This window comes from Emydura macquarii, unplaced genomic scaffold (genome assembly GCF_026122565.2).
Source record: "Emydura macquarii macquarii isolate MOO-44397 ecotype Brisbane River unplaced genomic scaffold, CSIRO-AGI_Emac_v2 contig_712, whole genome shotgun sequence".
In the NCBI taxonomy this organism is placed as follows: domain Eukaryota; kingdom Metazoa; phylum Chordata; order Testudines; family Chelidae; genus Emydura; species Emydura macquarii.
The window spans coordinates 1,234,313-1,258,285 of NW_027130849.1; positions in this window are offsets into that span (position 1 = coordinate 1,234,313).

Sequence of the window (23,973 nt, forward strand, 5' to 3'; positions counted from 1 at the left end):
CTGGCCAAAATTTCTGTTATATTACTCTATGACTCCTTCCCTAAAAATGACACTTATCCAAGTCTAAGGAGTACTGGGAGAAGTACTTCTCTTGCATTATAACTTTCTAATACTCCCTTATGTATCTTTTTGTTTTCTTTTCATACAGGGACCACCTACTCAAAGACTAGAACTCAGTAAACCTCAATAGATTGTGTGGGATGGATAATCTCATATCATTATAGATTAAAAATTCAAGACAAACATGATTGGATTTTCATTTTGTTTAGGAGAAACCCTGAATAAAGAATTGTGACTAGGGGGGGAAGGAGCAGTGTGGGGGAAGAGAAAGAGAAAAAAAAATCAAAAAACAGTGAAAAAATGTGCCAAGAGTGGGAAGAATATAACCAAATATATCAAGGATTTAAAAACCAGAAGAGATAAGGGGTAAAAGACTATTCTAACAAAACAATGTAGGCCTACATTTTCAAGAGGAACTAATAATTTTTGGAGCCTCATGTTTTAGGTACCTTGCTTGACATGCCTTAAAAAGGCCCAATTTTTAGAATACAAACAGTGACCACCCTCTGAAATCAGGCTCATTTATGATGTCTCAAGCTGGGCACCCAAAAAATCATTAGTCACTAGGGCGTGCTGAAAATTGTCTAAACTTATTTTTTTTTCAGTTAAATTAGAATTCTTGTTGGAAAAAATTTGCTTTCCACAGAAAATTTAGACTGTCAAAAATCTGAAACAAAAAAATCTTTAGACTGTCAAAAATCTGAAACAAAAAATCTTTTTGTGTGTTTGGATGAAAACTATTCAATTTATGAGGAAAAGCCAAGATTTGCAGTAACCCTACCCTCTCCTCCCTTCTCCCCTCCCAAAAAAATCAAACCAGCTCTACTAATCATTTTGTAAAATTTAGGGCACAGTCTATACACTATGTATAGAACATCCACTCATGCAGCCTTTGTAATATATAGGACAAGCTTAACTTTAGCTGGAAAACATTTATATATACTGAACCAGCCTCGAAAACATATATGGATTAATATCACAGGAAATTGTTTCATACTCAGAATAACTTTGCAATTGCTGGGGGAAAAAAATCAAGGAGTAGTTTGTGATCCTCACAAAGCTTCAAATGCACCAAGGTTCAGCCTAACTGTAAACCCTGAGCTCGTATTGTATTCAGACACCACTCGCTCACCACAACTTTCAAAACTACAGAATATCAACTCCTATAATATTGTATAAGTATTGGAGTAAATCCTCAGCTGGTTTTACACATTACATTTAAGTCATAATGAGGCCCTGTTCTACATAAACTGAGGTTGAAGTCTATTATATTAAATGTTAAACCATTAACTACAAAGCAGTTAAAAAAACCCATGAAATTAGGGCTAGGTTCATGTTTAGATCAGCTCTACAGATTATTGATTTCACTTGGGCAACATGCAGAGTCAGGTACTATTCATCATGAATAAGGGTGGCAGAATCAGTCTCTATTATTTAAAAAGTTATCTATGACCAAACTGTAGTCTAGCTAAGAACTTAATTTTTTTTTACAAGATTGCACGTTGAGTTGATAAAGGTATTAGTGTTGATGTAATAGACTTCTGTGAGGCATTTGCCTTCTTATCACACAACTTTTTGATTAAGAAACTAGAATGATACAAAAATCAGCATAGCCACTTCTTGATGTGTGCTAACAAATAGATCTCAAAATGTAATTGTATATGGTGAAGCATCATCATGTGATTATGTTTATAGAGAGGTCCCCACAGGGACTGGTCTTTCACACCATGTTATTTGACATTTTTATCAGTGACCTGGAAAAAAATCATTAGTATTTGCTGATGATAATGATTGGGGAAAATGGCAAATAATGAATAGGACAGGTCACTGATATGGACTGATGTGGATCTCTTGGTAAACTGGGGTAAAGTAAACAATATTGTTTTTAATACAGCCAAATGGAAAGTCATACATCTAGGAATAAAGGATATACACCACAATTACTGGATAGAGAACTCTCTCCTGGGAAACAATAACTCTGAAAGGGACTTTGGGGTCAAGGTGGATAATCAACTCTACATGAATGCCAGTACTATCCTGTAGCCAAAAGGTTCAATGTTATTCTTGAATTATCAAACAGCGAAATCGCAAGTAGGAGCAGGGAAGTTGTATTATCTCTGTATTTGGCACTGGTGCAACCATTACTAGAATATTGTTTCCATTTCTGGTGTCCACAATTCAAGAAAGTTATTGATCAGATGAAGTGGGTCCAGAGAAGAGCCATGGAATTATCGTGATAGATTTTAGGAGCTCAATCTGTAAGTATCTACACGGGGAACAAAAAGTTCAGTCAAGAAGACAACGGTAACAGTCAGGGTAGTTAAAGATCAGAACACATTACCTAGGATTGTGTGGATTCATCATCACTGGAAAATTTTAAATCATGATTAATTTGTTTTTTCTAAAAGATATGTTCTAGTTCAAAGAGGAATTAATTCGAGGAAGTCCCTGTGTTATATTATAAGTCAAACTAGATGATCAGAATGGTCTGTTCTGGTTTATAATCTATGATGAATTGACCCTGTTCCAAAATAATGATTGTAGTAGGAGGGAGCCAACTTTACTAGTTGTATATGTAAACATGGTAAAGGGACTCAACTCTGTATGGGGATACATGATGTACAGTTCAGGGTGGTGCACTGTCATTGTGCTATGGAGAAGAGAAAGTGGAAAGAGGTTGCCCTTCCCCTCTCCCTCAGGGGAGGGGAAGTGACAGCTGAAGGAGAAGATGGGGAGTGGAGGGACAGAGGCAGGTAGGGGGGAACCTGGGAGAAACAGAGTCTGGGGGTAACCTGAGGGACACTGGGCAAGGGGGCAGGCAGAGGCACGGCAGGAAACTGGGTGTCAGAGAAAACAAGAACAAATGGAGTCAGACTGAGCAGGACAGACAGACGGGCATGAGGGTCCATCCGTTTGAATCTGGCTGGGTCAAGTCAATCTAGGTTTGATAGCTTGATCCTGAGCATTGGATAAGATCATCTGCTATCATTGATTCATGTTGCCCCAGAGATCCAAAACAGGAGAACGAAAGATCCTTCACATCCAGGGGGTCTGGTCTAACATACACCTCTGCAAGCAAGCACCACTGGAATCGAGCCCATCTCTTCAGGAAGTCATGAGAAGCACTTGAAGATCAAAGACTGACTTGGGCATTAGACAGCGCCCAGTAGGATATCTGGTAAAAGGGGAACTTTGAACTACTACTACCATCACCACCAGTAACAACCACCTATAGGATAATAGTCTGTCCATACAGAGAGTTTTTTTTTTATTTAGAGGTTTATATTTAATTAAGTACATTTAGTAGTAAGTTATAGAGAGTGTGTGTATTCAAATTGTTATTGTTATTTTATATTATATGTTATTGTAGGTAGGTGGAATCCAGTTCAAATAAAATCCCTGGATGCTGCTGCCCCCAACTCTCACCTGTTGAGGAAGTTATACCACCGCTGTAACAGACCATCACTAAATCTTGGTCAGTAGTTTTGGGCCAGGGTGACCCTGAGATGTATTTCAAATTCTAACACAATAACCCTACTCTGAGAGATCTGTTTATGTATGCTCAGCTTCTAAATAGCACACACACAACCAACAATAAATATTTCTCAAAGGTCCAACTGTCAATATAGACAGTTGAACAAAATTTGTAAGAGTATTTGTAAAAGCACCAGCTGTTGACTTCCCTTAATATTACACTCCATCTTTTTCTTTTCCATTTTTGATTCTTTGTCAGAGTTCTGTGAACCACCTTCTTTTTATCAATATCTTCATCCCATTTTCTAGCTATAGTCACATCAGAGCCAAGGTAGATCCCATGCTTAAAAAAAAATAGCTTAATGTTACTGCTTTCCACTTTTATTAATATTAAATAAAATAGTTTATTATATGCTAGTAACTTAAAAACATTATTTTTAAGAGCCAAGAGTACAGGATACAACTTTTCCAAGACCTGTTTGTATAACTTAAGTCACTACAGGTCTATCTAAATCTTGTTCTATCCTAAAAATCAAGCTCATAGCTGCAACCTCTGATTCATTCCTTCCTTTGTAAAAAAATTGATTCAGTTCCCTCTTGAACTGATTTACACCACTTTGCTTTTATTATTGACTCTGGCAGTTTGTTACTTATTGCAACTACTCTTTGTGTAATGAAATTCTGCTTGAATTGCCTGTAGGCAAGTCTTGTACTTAACTTCAGTGTATGAACCTGTGTTTTTAAATGAGTTACTATTTCAAGCAGTAGATTTCTTTTTAGGATTTTATGTACCTTTCTGAGATCTTGCATGTTGGCCTCCTTTTTTCCTAAGACACTGTGAGCTAGATTTTCAAAGCATGTTTTTTTTGCATGCAATTGAGAGCAACGAAGCAAATAAATAAATAAATAAATAATTCTAAACACAGCAGACAATTAGTTATCTCTGTTCTCCACTTGTGCACCTAAGATATGGTTAGGACTCCACATTTTTGCAACCTATTATCGTATTTTTAACAAATTCCAGGAGAAGATTTTTATGCTCATAATTATACAATTCAACATTCATTCATTATGAACTGGATCCAATGTCCACCGCAATCAAGGAGAGATTTCTTAACAATTTCAGTGACATTTAGATCAGGCCCTAGTACATGGTACAAAACACCTCAATTTTTTGATCATGTCTGCTATTTGCAGACTGCTTTTAATGATGCATTTTTTTTACTTTTGCATTCAAACAATAACCTTTTGAATAAAAAAGAGAATTAGTAGAACAAAATTAATCTTTAGTGATGCTCAGACCAAACTGTTATTTCACTTCTATGACATTAAAGTTCCTATAGTAACTTTTTCCCATTTTGTGCCTTACTTCCTCCCAGTCTCAGAAGTGGGGATATTTTGTCTGCATCAGCTGTGGGAAGAAACCCCTTCTGCACTTTAAACATTGCAGTCCCCCATCCCTTCCTGATGGGCACTCAGGCTACTAATGGACTTGGTTTATCATCTGGACAAAGGGGTGCAGCATGAGCCTATTGGCTCCCATGCTCCCCAAGGGAAGTCTTACCCAGGGACACATTCTGTTGTGGGAAATGAAGCTTCTCCCTCCACTGGCATTGGTATTAGAGTGGGATGGTGCTTTTAATGCTTGCTGTGAATTGTTACTATTTTGGGGCCACCAAGGAATTTTTCCCTCACTGACAGATTGGCCTGGGCAATGTGAGTTTTCTTCCACCTTCTCAGCAGCCCAGTATGAGCTGCCAGGGCATAGTTGACTTACCTCGTGGGTGGAACAGAGCCATGTCTGGTGGTTGTGGTAATAGTTGGGAGTAATGGCAGGCATGGAGTCAGGTACTGGATCGAGGACAAACCTGGAGTCAGATACAAGGAGCAAAGCTAGGGTCAGGATGAGGGAGCAGGGCAGGTAGCAAAGACTAGTCCAGAATGGACAGGAATCAAGGCTGGAATGGGATTGGAACAAGACTGAAGTGAGGACTAGAAGGAGGAGCGGGTCAAGTGCATCTGCAGGCATGGCACACATTGAGAAGCTAGGGTGCTGCTGTAAAGCTCAAGTAGCAGGCTGCTGGCTCCCTTGACCAATCAGGAGGCACTACCATTTTGAAAAGGCTTATTGGACCCAGCTGAGTTGCTTAGAAACCAGTCTGGAAGCCAGTTGTGCTCCTGACATCCAGGGACCTCATGGGTAGATTAGGTTGTAAAATTCATGTTATCACAACTTGGCAGCTGCCCAATGCAAGTAATCAATCACCAGGGGACATGGTTCTCTGATAAACAAGCATTGGAAGCAGATTAAGAGAAGGCATATCCAGAAGAAGAGGATCTGATGGCAGCACTTCCCCAGCTGGAGAAGATCACAGAGGAAGGATGACCTGCACTAGACAAGTTATTTCCATATCGTTCCCACATATGTTACTTAATACATTTGCAGCCTAGATAAACCATATTTTTGATGTCTTGTCTTTCTTCCTGCAATGAGCAGAACAGCACATTTATGTATTTTAATTGAAAGCCAGGTCCCTAGAGCTTCCACTTATTAATGCTCTTACATTTCTGCATATGTCATTAGGAAGCACCTCCTCAAGCACCCTCCAGCAGCAGACTGTGGCAAAACAGCTGTGCCTGCTTCTGTTCCTTCTTTATCCATCCGTGCAAAGAAATATTCTCTCTCTCTGTGGCAAATTCAAACCTTTGCATTCACAAGAAGTGCAACAGTTCATGGATCCCTCATGGTAAAAACAGTTCCTATCAATACCCCACAGTAAAACAATGTTAAAACACGGCAGCTCTTCAATCCCATTCAAAGTGCACCAAATCAGCAGTCATTAATCACTCTGTCTCCATTCTTTTGCCCCTGTTCTAGGGCCACACTGTCTAGGTAATCCATATGAGAGTTCCTAACTCTGCTTCTCTTCCATGAGTCCTTCTGTAGCCCAAAGTCAAGTCTCCCATAAGAGAGAGCGTCCCACTGTGTTTTACTCCCCCAGGCTTCCTCACGCGTGAATCCTATCTCTCTTGTTGGGAGTCTCCCTCCAGGACCAACCTCTTGTTCCTGGGATCCTTCCATAGCCCTTCACTGAGATCTTCTGTCAAAAAGTATCCCGAAATATTACACGCCCCAGGCCTTCTTACCTGTGAGTCCTTCCCCTGGTCACAGGAACCTCTCTCCAGAACCAGCTTTTTGCTTCTGGGCCCAGCTTACACTGACCAAACTGTTTTTCCCCTCATTCCTAGGGGCCTCTGTAAAAGCCTTCTTGCAACTTGCTGGAATTCCTCAACTCTTGCCAGTCCTCTTAATTAACAGCTTTCCTCAGAACTCATCACTGCCAATTTACTGTTATTCTTCTGATTACTCTGCTGCTCCCCTGTTTTTTGACTCTTTCAGTCTTCTCTGAAGCAACCGGCACCTACGTTTCTCCTTTTCAGGTCCAGATGACTTCTCTTAAACTCAGTTGGAAGATAGCCAGTAAGGAACAGTAACATGACCCCTTTAAGCCATGGCCTGAAAACATTTAAGTATCAATAAGTGGAACTGTGCTCTCAGCAGAGCATGCAATTGCCTGTTTTGCATCTATAATTCAGGAACATATTTTTGAAGGTGTATTCCTGTAGCTAGACTAAATATAGGTATCCTTGCCTTATGAGTAGGGCCTTGTGTTGTCTGTAATTCCACTTACTGTACTGGAATATGTTCCTCTATAGGGCCCACAGGGACTGACTCATTTTCCTCCATTCTGCCCCCTCACATGAGATCTTGCCTCCTGAAAGTACAAGGCAACCAATGAAGAATAATTAAAAGGATCCTTCCTCTTTCTTTTGGTCTGCTTGCTTAAGCACACCACACCAAGCAGAAGACTTTGACTTCAATAGGACTACTCATGAATTGGGGCCTTAGTGAGGGGTTAATGACCCCTAAGCGAGAGTTTATAGAGCTTTTTGAGTGAAGGTCTATATGAATGTCACTCATGTTTTGTTTCAGTGCCAAGATCACTGGGATCTTGCTGTTTGTTCTGAATATTGATACAGGGCAATAGAAATCAATTATCAGTTCATTAAATTTAAAATGTAGTAGATGTGAAACATACTTAATTTTCCTTTGTGGAATTTAAAGTTGTTTGAAACAACTAACTCCAAATGTAAAATAAAATAAAATAAAATAAAATAAATAAAAAAGCTACTATAATACTGTACACAAATGTACAGGCCTTTACAGAATACAAGTAAATTCATCTCTTGCTTATACCACTGCAGCTCTGTTGAAGTAATTGAGGATGGTTTAGTGTAACTGAGGGAAGAATGTAGCCCTACTTCAGCTCAGTAGAAATTCACAACAACCAACTGATGAAAACATTCACCTCAATGAAAACACCAGCCAACTGAGCAAGACTCTACTGCAGTTGTGAACATGTGGTTCTGACTAAAGTCAGTGGGGATTGTCCACACAGGTTTTCAGGAGAAATTAGCCCATTATTTGCAATTCTAAATAAAGTATAATTCATAAGCACTTCTGATTTAGGGCTCATTCCTATGCTAGGAAGAGCACAAGGATTACACATAAAAGGTGCAAGGATCATGAACGGCATATTCTGGAAGGTCCTTAATTGGGCACGGTCTTTTCATTCTCCTGGTTTTAAACCATGAATCCTTATATGCTTTGAAACATCCACCCATGATCTTTGCAGTTGTGTGACTATGGGACCCCAAGAGTAACCGAGTGAAAATCCAGTTATTCTTTAATATGGGGTTCAAAAATGAAACCATATCTGGTTAATCCTGAGTGGGAATCCAATGAATACTAGGTTCATTATTATGCAGTTTTGCTTGGCTTATTCCTAGGTGAAGTGACGTGAAGGCAGATACAATGCAGTATTTTCTAGTCTTTATTCAGGCATTTCACAGCTGACAGAAGGTTCCACCCTCTAGTGAAGTGGGAGGATAAGAAATTCTAATTACTCATATAGCAGAAAATTATATGCTGCTTTTTTTTTTTTTTTTTAAAGAAAAGGTAGATGTGTAGTTCACCAGGAATGTAGCTCATGAAAACTTATTTCACTGTAGGCCTACCAGCATCTGATGAGAATATGATGCTCCAATAAGGGACACATCTGACTGTGGCCACAGAATGAGAGGTCAGTGATTAATCTTCCAAGTTCATTGCCTGAGTGCAGTCTTTTAACTGCTAGAACAGAAACTACACAGCATAAAAGTAATCTCAAGAATGTAGGTCAGTTGGAATATTGCTGTACCAACACTTGTAAAGAAATGGGCTTCAATGTATTTTAAAAATTCAAAAAGGCTTTTATACATCCACTAATAAAAGACGCCAAAGTGCTTTTAGAAGCAGACTTAAAGTGACTTATTGCTTGTGGTGATTAAACCCAGCAGGCTTGCTTGTTTTACAAACAGTATCTAGCCCCTTCCATGTATAATTTGTAGAGACACGTAATGCATTTGCTATCACAAATGTAGAAATGTAAGAGCTTTAACATCTTTCTCCTAACAGATCACTTTTAGAAAATGTTTGGAATGGAAGGTTTTTATCTGATTGACTGAACCTATTTAGAATATAGGCCATGGACTGCTATTACTTGCTGTTCTTCAGCAGTCATACATTACTCTTAAAGACATTCCAAATGGAATACCACATTGGACTTTAACATACACATTAAAGACTCTTTTTAACAAATTGAGTAACGCCTAAAGAATTTTTCTTTACTCACACCTCTTGGTTTTGTGCTTCCAGTTGAACACAGCTGTACAACTGATGCTTCCTTTCATCTGCTCTGCACAGAGCCACAAGTTAATTCAGCAGTAATAAAAATGTCTCTTTTATTTACAGGGTCTCTTTTATATGCTATGGAATCTTCCTCTGAAATTTCCTGTCCTGAGTTTTCACCTTATGTGATGCCTTGTCAGCATGATTTTGTGCAGATCATAGTTTGTCCCATATATGTTCTTCTCTTTCATGTCTTGTGGCACACTGTGTCTTGTCTGTTATCTTATGTTCCTTCACAGACTTTTAGCCCCAATAAAAAGTGCATATGAAAAAATGGAAGAATGTACTTACATGGGGCAGATTTATATTTCATATGAACTATTCAGACTTAAGTCTTCTGCAATATTTGAAATCATATAAAAGTTTTATTTTAAAAAATATTCTGAATAATCTAGCTCAGATTTTAGAGGTGGCATGCCCATTTTTTGTAGACATGCATTTCACTGTTAGTTACTGGAATTCATGTCCTTTATGAATGCATTAGTGTCTTGGCTGCCCACAATCAGACTAGTCTGTTTCAATATCATATGTGTTCATAGACTCTAAGGTCAGACAGGACTAATATGATCAGCTAGTCTGACCTCCTGCACAATGCAGGCCACAGAACCACCCACCCACTCCTGAAATAAACCTCTAACCTATGACTAAGTTATTAAAGTCCTCAAATCATGGTTTAAAGACTTTAACATACAGAAAATCCACCAGCAAGTGAGCCATGCCCCATGCCACAGAAGAAGGTGAAAAACCCCCAGAGCCTTTGCCAGTCTGCCCTGGGGAAAATTCCTTCCCGATCCCAAAAATGGCAATCAGTGTTCACTCACTAGTTGTTTGGTGAGACATCCCAGGCAATGACGTGTACTGTGACAATCTGCAAAACACACTATGACTGCTGTCTTTTAGGTAGGAAGTCCACCCTTTGCTTCAGTATTTGTAGATTAGTTCCACAAGTCTTTGTGAACATTCATACATCTCTTTTGATACATGTGTGCAAAAATGAGTACCTGAACAGCAAAGGGATGGGACATGTGGAGTTCATTAGATTTCTGGCTGACAAAAAGGAAGATTGTGATATAGGGAATACCATGAAGACCACAAAAAGTATCAGATATATGCAGCTTGGGAGCACTATGCCTCACCTTGCAATCCTTGTGAATGGTCTAATTAAATTCAGTGGGATTTGTCACATGAGTAAGGATGGCAGAAAATCAGAACTATATTTGCAAAAGTGGTGAGATAATTAAAAGTTACTCTTGTGCTTCTTAAAGTGCAAATGTGAATTTCAGTGCACGCAAAACGTAACCTTAAAAAAAAAAAAGCAACTGTACTTGAGAGAAAAGAAGCTCGTTGTGAGCCAGAGTGTTGCAATGCTGCAAGGGAAGTGAGTGTGTATACTTGCATGCATGAAAGTGTTTTTGAAGTTTTTCTGCTTATTTCAACTTCTTATTTATTTATGTAAGGAGAAAGAGCATAAAATGACTGCAAGTGGGAATCCATGCTTGCTACTTACTAGGTCACATGGTACACCTTGTCAAATTGAACAAAATGTAGCGTTCTCGAAATATAGTTCCAGTGGATTCTAAAGCTCATACCCAAAACCATAGTAATACTGAACATTTCAGTACCAAATTGTAACCTATATAGATAATAGGTAGTATTTTGCCCAAAAAGATTGCCATCTTGACAGGTTTGTTTACTTTATAAGTTCAGAGAAGGAATCACTGGGCAGGAAGCAAAAATTAATAACTGATTTATGTAGACACAGTAACAGTTATAAAGGAAACATTGTGAACATTATTACATATAATGTTCCAACAGTGGAGGCATAACAAAGGAATCAGACATATAATGAGAGTCAGTGAAATTACTTATATGATGAATTTTGACATTGCTCTTTGAATAGAAGTTGTGATTCTTGTTGCAATGAGGAGAGCAGAGGATACTCAGTTTACAGTACTTGCTGCAGGTAGGTTGTGGGAAGGAGGTAAAAATGGGGGTAAAAAAGAAGTGAGAGGACCCCTAACTTTGTCTTCCTTCCTCCAATTCAGTGACCAGATGTAACTTGAAAGAAAACTGATCCAGAAAAAGGGGTGAAGTAATTTAATTCCCCTCAACACACATACACACACAAAGCATGGGAGAAGCAAGGGAGGAATTATGTCTCTAAATCACAATTAATTCTCTGCTTTACTCTTTGGAAGATGCAGCTATGCACGTCCTCTTACTCCAGGCAGATAATAATATTACAATCTAGTCCAGTGTAACAATGTCCAGAAATGCACCAATTCATGTGTGTTAATAAATCACTGTGGTTTCTAATTACATCACACAGGAATAGAGAGGGACATTTATTTTAATTTTATTTTATTTTATTTCACTGCTATTTTTATGTAGGTTGAAACAGGAAAGAGAGAAGCTGAAATCTAAAGACCAGATGCTTTTCTATCTGGAATATTCATTTTCAAACTTAATGACTTGGTACAAAAGGAAACATCTGGCCCTCTGCAGAAGCAGATTAACATGCATCCCTTGATTTCCTCAGTGCATGTGTAATAAACTTAAAAATATCACACATCAAACCAGATTCTTCCTGGCCTTTATGCAAGTGTGCAGTGAGGGAGTGGGGATAGGCAGGGAACAACGCCTAAGGACCCTCGTCTACATGAACAGCTCTCTCTCTCTCTCACTGAGTCTCCTGGTTGTGCTTTGTGTCCCAAGTCAGTGAGTGGTGGAGAGGACATGGGGTCCTGTTGACCTTGAGATTCTAAAAAGATAAGGAAAGGGGAAGTGCTCTCATATAATTGAAGTCAGCATTTACACAACACTCTGAAGTAGTTTCCCTTAATCCCTACAGATAGGCCAGTGCATTTTTCCAACTATGTACTATCTAACAAAAGGTCCAGAAAGATAAGGTCTTTCCATTTTACAAAGTCCAAAGTAATTTCTCCTCAGAACAGTCACAACCGAAGTCCCCTGCTCACCTTAAGTGGTCTGCTAGAGCACTTTCTCACTTTTCTCTACCATTTTCCACATTTCAGTTGAGTATCCTCTTCACTGTGAATGTATGTTAACTGTATGCACACTTACAGCCAATCCTTCTTCTTAAGAAGTCCAGCAAAAGAAATCTACTTAATCTACTCAGTATAATAGGGAGGAGAATCATGTTTTGCCACTTTTCTATTAAACTGAAAATAGAAGATGAAAAAAACACCTTGCACAGGGTTTACATCCTGTTACAGAAAAGCTCTAAATGCACAGTACTGCTACTTTTATTTTCTTTGAAATGAACACTCATGGCAATAAAATAACATGAAATATTGCAAGAAACTATAAAGAAAAGTCAATATTATAATTGAAAGGGAAGAAACTGAGCAGGGAACCAATATCAAAGACATAAGAGTTGGAGTTATTAGCGCTTGAAGCACAGAAGTGATGTTGATCTGAAGACAGACCCGCTCTCTAACAGTTTCAGTACATTTTTCAATGAATGTAATGGAAATAAGGACAGAGCAACTGGGAGAAAGCAAACATGATGAACCAACATTTTTATTGTATGCCAGCTAATCCTGAAAACACTAATAATCATGGGGAGGATTATCTTCTGCCGTCTCAATTCAGGAGAGAATATGACTGTGTTTCTGTGGGTCACCACATGTTGTAGTCATGATTGCATCCTACCAAAAGGAACAATGCCTTAGGATTACCGCAGGCTAATATAAAATGACATGCCAAATCACACGCTGCATCACACCAGCTGCCAAATCACACTCTGTAAATACTGCATTCCATAGGAAGTTGAAATTCCTACTGTATCCCAATGGCATTTGTAAGCACAAGTATTTGATCATAGACTTTCCTGAATTACTAGCAGGAAAATGTACTACAGGTCCAGTGTGTTGGTAACTCCCTAAGCAAAGTTGTTTCTGGCAAAAAGAACAAAATAAGTGGTTTGCTGAAGAGCCTGAACTGTTGCTCTTCAATAGATGATAAACAGCAGGAACTTAAAAATGGACAGATATGGATAACTCAGTTGTCTTACTCTGCCAACTTTCTTTCATGCCCCCCCACTATGTATATATATATCACTAATATGACAAATAACAGAAGGATAGAAAAGTGAAAAAGTATATAATGTTTGATATATTTACCCTGTAATATTAAAATCTAGAGCTTATATAGTACTTTTCATCCATAGATCTCAAAGCACTTTACAAAGAAGATCAGTATAATTATCCCTTTTTTTATAGATTGGGAAATTGAGGCACAGAGAGGCTAAGTGACTTGTCAATTTATTCATTGTTTAGAAGAATAGCACAAGCTATTTGGAAATATTCTCATAGATTGGGTATGCTAACTACATCTAGACAGAAGATGCTTACCTTAAATAACCATAATTAAGTACTTAGGAAAATAAAATACCTATGATGGCCAGTGCTCATCATCAATCCTTCCTGCTCACTTTTATATTCTTCTATTCTCTCTAATTGCTAAATGGGGTGTAAACAGAGCTGGATGACACAATTGACTGGCAGTTCTGCTAAAAAAATAGGTTTGACCCAAACCAAATCTGAACATGGTGAAAAACTTTGACAAATTGAAAAAAAAAATGTTTCAAATATTTTTAGCTCAGTGACAAGGCACTCTCGTGCAAGGTGGGACTACCAGTTTCAAATTGCTTCGCCACATCAGGCACAGGGGGAGATTGAACCTGGTTTTCAAACATTCCAGATAGTCTCAGCTACTGGGCTAAAAGATATAAGGAGAGAGGCACTACCCTCTCCTCTTCTGGCTGTTTGTGAATGGTGCTTTTTTTTAATTGGACTGAAACTATTCAGTGAACTGGTGTCAAACTAACCAATAATGTCAATAATTGCTATAATAATAAATATTATTATAAATAAATAAATAAAATAAAAAAATGGCTATAATAATAATAAAACAATAATTGCTGGTGGATTCTCTGTACCTTAAAGTTTTTAAACCATGATTTGAGGACTTTAATAACTCAGTCATAGATTAGGGGTTATTACAAGCATAGGTGCACGAGGTTCTGTGGCCTGCACTGTGCAGGAGGTCAGACTAGATGACCATATTGGTCCCTTCTGACCTCAGAATTTATGAGTCTATGATTCATCCAAAAATTTTTACCCAGGTATAGTAAATAACACAGACAAAATTCAGGCCAGATATAACAAGGTGCCACTCACATTGGACCCCGTCTTTCAGTCCTCATTCATGTTGAGAATCATTAACATGAGTGCTTGACCCATGAATATGTGATATCAAAATGAGTAAGGTTGCAGAATTACTTGAAATTTGAACTTTCCCTTAATTAAGGGTTTCTGTGCATGAAAATAATACCCTACATTACCCCAGCAATGTTTTCAATGTAATATATTTTAAACAAAGAAAGTTATAATGAATTGTATTTGATTACAGGTTTAATTGTTGTTGTTGTTGCTTTGTCATGTTTTTTTTCCCCAGTATAGTAACAGACTCTACCCCTATGTGTTCAAAGCTGTATATGGGCCAGTAAACTACATGAAGTTCCCCTTTCATTGAGTGGGGGAGCGGGGTGTTGCAATGCAGTTTGCCTTCCAATGGAACAAAACATATGTCTGGCCCAAAGTTCTATGGACTGCTGACATTCAGACATCCCAAGGCCAGAATAGATTTATGTGATAATCTATTCAGGCCTCTGGATTAACACAAGCTATAGAGCTTCCCCAAAATAATTCCTATTTGAACTAGAGCATATCTTTTGGGGAAAAAAATCCAATCTTGATTTAAAATTGCCAGTTATGGAAAATCCACCACATCCTTGGGTAAGTTGTTCCAATGATTAATTATCTTCACTGTTAAAAATATGTGCCTTATTTCCAGTTCCAGTTTGCCAAAGCCAGACCTGAAGAAGAGCTCTGTGTGAGCTTGTCTCTTTCACCAACATAAACTGGTCCAGTTAACAACTCTACCTCACCCATCTTGTCTTTATGAATCTACTCTGCAGTCTGGAATGTTAGAATAAATCCAGGCTAAGCAGGAACATAGTACATGAGATGGTGAAAGGTGCATAATAAATAGGTTTGTCACATGGTATTTCAGTGCATCATGTGGGTATCACCAACCCCATGTATTGTATATAGAGTTCTTCACTGAAGGGTTTGATCCTTTAGCCTTTCCTCAGCTTAAACTCTCATTAACTCCAGAGGGATATTTGCATTAGTAAGGAAAGTTGGATTAGAGTCATTGACTGAAATAAGCAAGAGGAAGAAAGACATAGGTCCTCCTAACACAAAACCTTGACTTGCACAGGTCATCCTACTGAAGCTGTGGGACTGAGTTTGAATTGCATGTTGGGGATTCCTTTTGGTACTTATTCTTGATGTAAGCATGTGACCAAGGTCTCAGCCCTTTTAGAGTGCTATAGCAATGAAAACAAATACATAACTTTCTATATAAATCTTCATTTAATGCTTCGACTAGATCTTGCAGATCCTTACTCAAGCTGGAATTTCCCTTGCTTGGTTTCTTACTAAGAGTAACTATTCTGAAAATATTTGAAAGAAAAGGGGGGGAAGACATTTAGCCATTTTCATGGAAAAGGAGAGAGAAGAAATATACCTGTTTCCAATTACTTCCAAAAAATTACATCCTTTTTTTGGAACAGCCTTACAGCTGATATAGCTGAGAATCTGAATTTGAAAGCCAGCATGCAAACAGCCCTCATTGAGGAAACAGTACACAACCTTATTCTGGAGGAAATTGGTTTTGAATTGACAGAGCAAAATAATAGCAAAAATAGGTGAACTAGAATACCAAACAATGAAGAAGACCTTGACATAAAAGACATTACAGAAATATAGTAGAATGATAAAAATCAATTGAATACTATAATACCTGAGTTAAAATATATAGAGACAGAACTACAGGGTGTAGCACAATATTCTACTGCACAGAATCTAATGGGATAAAATTTCTAAGCACAGAGAAGTCTGCTATACAGTAGAATCTGTAGGGGTACACATTTCTAGTTTTAAGAATACAAATATTAGAAGTAAGTTTATACAGTCAAATTCCTGGTCAAGAAAAAGCTAGAGCTAAGGAAGACCAAAGAAGCAACTAAATCTAATAAAATTATAAGTGCTTCATCTACCCCACTGGTCAAAATGTCAAGATGAGACAAGGTTTAGAGAAGCAATTTCTCCACGCTGTACATGATTTGTTCTTATAGCAACTGATTCTATAGTACACAAGAAGATAGGCTATTTTCAAACAAGGGAGTTGGTTCAAGGAATTACCATAGCTAGGTCAACTAAGTAGTAGTGTGTAAGGGCAACATTTTTTTTTGAGAGAGAACACAGTTGTTGCTTTTAAAAAGTCATTTGTCAGCAGTTATCAAACAATGGTTGTTTAGAGTTGGATTGCTAGCTTCTTCACATAAGGAGGAGGAAACCTATGCAAAATTATCCATAAGAATTTTCCCCATGTTCTTCTTGCAAGGGGAGCAAAGTTTATTATAAATATAACATTTTGTTTGAACAGGATACTTCTCATCCTGTCTTTATCGGTGGTTAGTATGTTGTAGATTAGGAAGCATCCGTGTGTTAAGTGAAGAGGACATGGGAGCTCCCTCGGAGAGTGGAGGGAGAGTGAGGAGAGGTGCTGAGATTTGGTGGTGGAGAAAAGGCAGGAAACCTGCGACTGGCAGGGAAGGAGGATCCAGGCCTGTTCCAGCCCCTCTGGGTTCTGCTCTCTGACCCAATCCAGGGTCACACAGAAGCCACTCCAGCCTCTCTGTATCCAGGTCTCACCTCTGCCCACCACCATTTCGGGCATGAACAAGCTTACACCAGGTCAGAGCTCCCACTATATTATCACAGTGGAGGGTGCTATTCCCCCCATACCCAGTTCTGCAATCCCTGGCTCAGCGTCTTGCAGATTAGGAAGCATCATGCTTCAGTTCTGATTAACCATGCATGCACATATACGCACACAGTGAAGGGAAGGAGAGGAAGTAGGCAGGAGAATTATATTAACACAGTTTGTAAATGTAAATGCTTTTATTTTTGGAAACATCATTTTATTTAATCACTAACAATCAAGGCACTATATCTTAACTAAAGGGTCTCACACAGTTTATTGCTTATGTAGTCTTAATGTACAGCCAGTAACAGAGAACAGAGTGTTAAGATGCTACCTATGATATGGGAAGGCAGCAGCAGGGGGTGTCAGAGAGATTGATCTGTCTGCTGCACTAAATGGACCCTCTGTGGGCCTAATTTTCTTTTCAGGGTAGTGGAAAGCAGAATTTTCCAGTTTTCCAATGTTCACGGTAATCAATAGAGTACTGCTAATGGATGCCTAGAACGTTCTCTGGATTTCTGGAATTGATCAGATGCACTGTTCAGAAGTTATCACATTAAAAACAGACAGACACACAGAGAAATGTCATCGAGTTGAGAGTAGGGCCTCACTGATGGCAAGATTCATACTGATATGGATGGGAAGCACCAGGACATCTGAATGTCTTTGCGAGCTCTGCAGGTAGCTTAGGACAAATCAGAGAAGAGCTACTCTAGTACATCCTTGCCTAATAGGTCCAATGATCATAAAACCCCATGCAAGTGTCATGAGAAGGAATTGATTGCAGTGCCATCTCTATGTTAGAGCAGTGTATGTAAAAGGACAGTACAGCCAGGATGTGGATTTTGTTCCCCAGATACTTCTGCACATAAACAACATAAAGCCTGGTTGTTTGGAACACATCTGGATGAAGTGAATTTTACTGTATGCGAGTTTCAGGTATTGCTTAGAATGTAATGTAAAGAAATAAATATTTGTGAGAGATAAAACATCGGCATAATTTACAAATATGAAGTAGATGGCATTGCACTGGTCTGTAAAAGAAACAAGGAGAGACAGCTAATGCATGACTATTGAATAAACATATATCGTAGAAGTACAGAGCTGTAAATTATGAAATACTCTGATGAATATAATTATAAAACAGGAACTTTGCCAGGTCCATTGTAAAACAATTAAGGTCTAAACATTAAATGAAATGACTTAAGTTATTAGTAAAAATAAATTAGTTACACTACTTGTTTAATAGGTTCTTAGAGTCATTAGATTCAAGGAACCCTGGAGATTTCTACTTTGTAAAAAAATCTTTTGTTTTGTTCCCTTAATGATCACTCCATGACAATTTATCTGTGTTTTGAGATCTTCATTCTACAGGGACACCTTATAGAGTCACTTTGGTCTGAAAACCAACTAATGGATATCTATCAGATGTGAATCTGGACTTGCTCTAACAGATTTGATGCAAATAGGATTTCTTCTTGTGCTTTGAATATGGCAGCAATTAAAATGATGTCATGATTCTTTGCACACTGTTGCTATTTGACTAAAAATCTCTTGTGTTAATTGTAGGATTTCTAAAGACACATTTATACACATACTGAAAGAATGAAAGTGGAAATGCAAATGTAGGGAAGTAGGAGGGGAAAGATTTTGAAATGCTCAATGAGGCAAAAGTAAAATATTGCAGCATATAGTGCTTGTTGGCAAGATTTCTTGCAGAAAATTTTCAGCAATGCAAAATATCCCATTCTTACAGGCTACTGTCACTGGTGATCGTGAGGTAGGAACCAGGTCAACACAAACACCAGAAACGTATGAAGAAATTCTTGGTATAATATAAGAATCATGCCAATCATGTTCTTCTCTGTTCTGCTGCCAAACGTATTCATTTCTTGCAGCATATTTTATACAAGCCCTCTATGCATGAAATGCTTATTGATATGGGCTATATCTACACTGCAATAAAACACATGCAGCATAGGCAAGATGGCCCAAGTTATCTGACTTGAGATCACAGGACTTGGGATACAGGGCTATAAAATTTCAGTGTAGACATTCAGGCTTGGGCTGGAGTTCAGGATCTGAGACCCCTTGAGGTTTTACCCCACAACCCAAATCCCATGAGCCCAAGTCAGATGACCAGGGATTGGTGGCTCTGTGCCATGGATGTTTAACTGCGGTGTAGACATACCTACCATGGGACTTCTGTGCTGGGAGGTTTGCATGGGTCTCATGGAAGGAAGCTATGGGAAGGGAAGGCTGCCGGGGCTGTTTTATCTTTCCACTCTGACTCCACAGGCCAATGTGGGGTTAATACCCGAGGAGTACACAGATGAATCCATTGTCCACCAGTACAAGTGGAAAGGCAACAAACAATCCTGTTACATCTATTGGGGCATCTCCTTACTGTCAAGAGCCAGCAAAATTCTCACCAGAATTCTGCTGAATCACCTTGTGCAACACTTTGAACCAGGGCTCCTGCCTGAGAGGCAGTGGGGTTTCAGGAAAGGATGCGGAAACAGAGACCTGATGTTTGCAGCTCATCAACTTCAGAAAAAACGCCAGGAACAAAACTCCAACCTTTACATGACTTTCATAAACCTGGAAAAAAAACATTTGGTACAGTCAGGTGGGAGGGCTTTTGAAAGATGATGGCAAAATTCAGTTGCCAGAGAAATTCATTGCAATGGTTTAGCAATTCCATGATTTCATGCTCACTCACATTGTGGATGACAGTGAGTTATCTGAATCATTCCTAGTCACCAGTGTAGTCAAGCAGGGCTGTGTGTTGGCCCCAATCCTCTTCAGTATCATGTTCTCTGCCATGCTTACAGATGCATTTTGTGACTGTGACACCGGGATTGGCATTAGATACCAGACTGATGCCAAGCTTTTCAGTTTGAGGAGACTACAGAAAAAGATGAAGGTGCAAGAAGTCAAGTTCATGATTTTCTGTTTGCTGATGACTGTTCCCTAAATGCCAAATATGAGTCTGACATGCAGCAGAGTATAGATTATTTATCTTCAGCTTGTGACAATTTTGGAATCAACCTCAAGAAGACAGAAGTGATGAGGCAGCCTGCATCAGCCATACGTAGATCCTGCGGTCACAGGCAATGGCCAAAGTTCATATACCCCGACCATAACTTGTCACATGCAGTTCACATCGATGATGAAATCAATGCCAGAATTGCTAAAGCAAGTGTGGCCTTTGGCTCGTGTTGCCAAGTCTGATGTATTCATGAGCAACCTGGACAGTGTATGGACATCATGTTATGAAGCTGAATCACTTTCATATGGGCTGTCTGAGGAAACTGATGAGGATAAGATGGCAAAACAAGGTTCCAGATACTGAAGTTCTCATATCAGCAGGCATTCCAAGCATTTGTACTCTGTTGATGAAATCACAGATGAGATGGGCTGGCCATGTCACCAGCATGTCAGATGAATGACTGCCAAAGAAAATCTTTTACAGTGAGCTAAAGGAAGGAAAGCACTCTTAGGGAGCCAGAAGAAATATTTCAAGGACTCACAAGTTATCATTGGGATGTTTCAACATTGACCCAGAGTTTTGGGAAGATCTCGCTCATGAGCGTTCTACCTGGCAAAGCTGCATCCATACTGGAGCTACAGTCTATGATCGGATGAGAATTGCTGAGGCAGAGCAGAAGCACCAGCAACATAAATCTCAAAACAGCAGCATGTCCACTTTTAGTTAAGCAACCCATAGAAGCATCTCTTGTTCAGTGTGCCACAAACAGTTCAAAGCTCAAATTGGCATGATCAGCCACTCATGTTCAAAGAAACCAAACCAATCAGTGTTGTCATGGTCATCTTTGAACCCGAAAGATAATCAACAATATGTGTGCTTCCTGTCTTCACCATTCCTCCTCTATATCTGAAGATTTTGTAGATAAAATACTGAGCTTAGACTCAGAAGATGTGGATTTTGCCCCCAGTTCTATCTTTGACTTCCTGTGTAACCTTGAGCATCGCTATCTCTCTGTGACTGTTTTCCCCATTCTTCCTTTCTCCCTTCTCTGTTTAGACTGCAAACTCTTAAGTGTAGAGAATGTGTCTAACTTTGATGTAGTCATATACTACAATAACACTTTTTCCATTACACGAGGATCTCAAGAGGATGTTAACCAGAAATTACTAAAGTTAGACATTCTGAAATCAGCAGGTCCAGATAAACTAGCATCCAAGAGTTTTAAAAAGGGCTAGCTGAGGAACTCACCAGACAGTTAATATTGATTTTCAATAAGTCTTGGAAAACAGATGAAATTCCAGAAGACTGGAAGAAAATTATTATGCCAATTTTTTAAAAGGGTAAAGGGGATGATCCAGGTAATTATGGGTCTGTCAGTCTGACACTGATCCCGGTAACACATAATGGCACAACTGATTAAGGACTTGATTAGTAAAGAATCAAAGGAAAGAAATATAATTAATGCCAATCCACTTGGATTTATGCAAAATAATTCCTGTCAGACTAACTTGATATCTTTCTTTCATGAGGTTAAAAACTAGGTTGATAAAAGTAATAGTATTGAGATAATATACTTAGAATTTTGCAGGCATTGGACTTGGTGCCTGTGGCAGGGTGGACTCATTCTTACCTATTTTCAGCCCAACAGATAGCTCTGAGACATTCTTCGGTTAAAACAACCTGTGTGAATTATTTATAGTTTTCCTTCCCACCAACTTTACAGACTTTGTAGCACCAGCAACAGGAGCCTTCAGTTCCTGAGACAAGGAGTGGATAGCTTTCTCACGGCTCTGACTCTACAAGCCTGCCTGGCTGTCCCCCCATACCTTCTGTATTCCCCCCATGCACGCTCTTCCTCTACTTCATATTTTCTTCTTGAGACTTTTGTACCATCTGTGCTACTGAGATAATTAGCATTTAACTCCCTTCAGCCCACCCCAATCTCTCAACTGGGTACAGTTCCCATAGTGAAGTGTGCTCCAGGGCAACTAATTGGAGTTGCAGTGATCAGAGTGCTGACTCAGATGAGGTTGACCATCACTCTGTCACAGTACCATATGATAGTTTCGTTAAAAAAACTAGAATTATATAAAGACATTAAATGGATAAAAGCTGGCTAGCAGATAGATCTCAAAATGTAACTGTAAAGTGGGATCATCATCAGGTCCATTCTAGTGAAGTCCTGCAGGGATTGGTTCTTGGCCAAATGCTATTTAACAATTTCACAAATGACCAGGAAGAACTATAAAATCATCAGTGATAAAGTTTACAGCTGACACAAAAATTGGAGGAGTAGTAGATAACGAAAATGACAAATCATTGCTATGAATGATCTGGGTCTCTTGGTAAGCTGGATGCAAGCAAACAATATATATTTTTAATATGAGAAAATGTAATGAATACATCTAGGAACAAAGAATGTAGACCAAACTTACACCATGGGGGATTCTATCCTTGGAAGCAGTGGCTCTGACAAAGATTTGGGGGTCATGGTGGATAATAACCATGAGCTCCCAATATGATGCTATGGCCAAATCGCTTATGTAATTCTTGGATGCATAAACAGGGGAATCTCAAATAGGAGGAAAGAGATTATATTATCTCTACATCTGGCATTGGTGCGACCACTGCTAGAATAATGTGTCCAGCTCTGGTGTCCACAATTCAGGAAGGATGTTGATAAATAAGAGAGAGTCCAGAGAATAGCTAATAGAATAATTAAAGGATTACAAAAAATGCCTATAGTGATAGCCTGAAGGAGCTCAATCAGTTTAACAATGAGAAGGTTAAGGCATGACCTGATTACAGTCTATAAACATTTAAATGGGGAACAAATATTTAATTATGAGCTCTTCAATCTAACAGGAAAATGTTGACATGATCCAATGGCTGGACGATGAAGATAAAAATTTTTGCCTTATTTCCAGCCTGAATTTGTTTAACAGTGAGAGTAATCAACCCTTGGAACAACTTACCATGGGTCATGATGGATTCTCCATCACTGACAATTTTTATATAAAGATTAGATGTTTTTAATCTAAATGGTAAACTCCAGGAATTATTTTGGGGAAGTTTTGTGGCTTGTGTTATATATAAGATCAAATTAGATGATCACAACTGTCCCTGCTGTGAAATCCAGCCATCCAATGATAGGTAGGCTGTGTGCCGGTTGCAGATAGATGATGCTATATATTTATTTTAAAAACTTTCAGCCAACCTGGAAGTATCAAATTTTAACATAACAACCCAATGTGACCCCAAGATCTTATTTATTTTTACCTTCATGCTCTGTATCTCTTTACCTCCTATTATTTGTTATACTCACTGTTGTATCTTTTTCAAATTAAGTCACAAGTAGAGCTGGGGGAAAAAATTGGATGAATAGCTTATTCAATGAAACATGCAATTTTAGATGACACAAAACAATTCCTAAATTTGACATGAATAGTTTTGACTTGTCTCAGAAGAGGTGGAGGAACTGCCATCAACCCTGCTGCTGCTCTTTCATCCAGTCATTAGATCACTCAACTGGAATGGAAGAGACCTGGTTCAAATCTCCATTCAAGAACTGACCCAAAATGAAGCTTTTTGATTCACCAAAAATACGGAAATATTTCAGAATCAATTCAGAATTAATTCAACCTGAATCAACTTCCGTCCCCACAATCCTCTGGAACTTCAATTGAACCAAACATGCACTGCAGCTGTAGCTGTGTCAGTCCCAGGGTATTAAAAAGGCAAGGTGGGTGAGGTAATATCTTTTACTGGACCAATTTCTGTCAGAGAGAGACAAGCT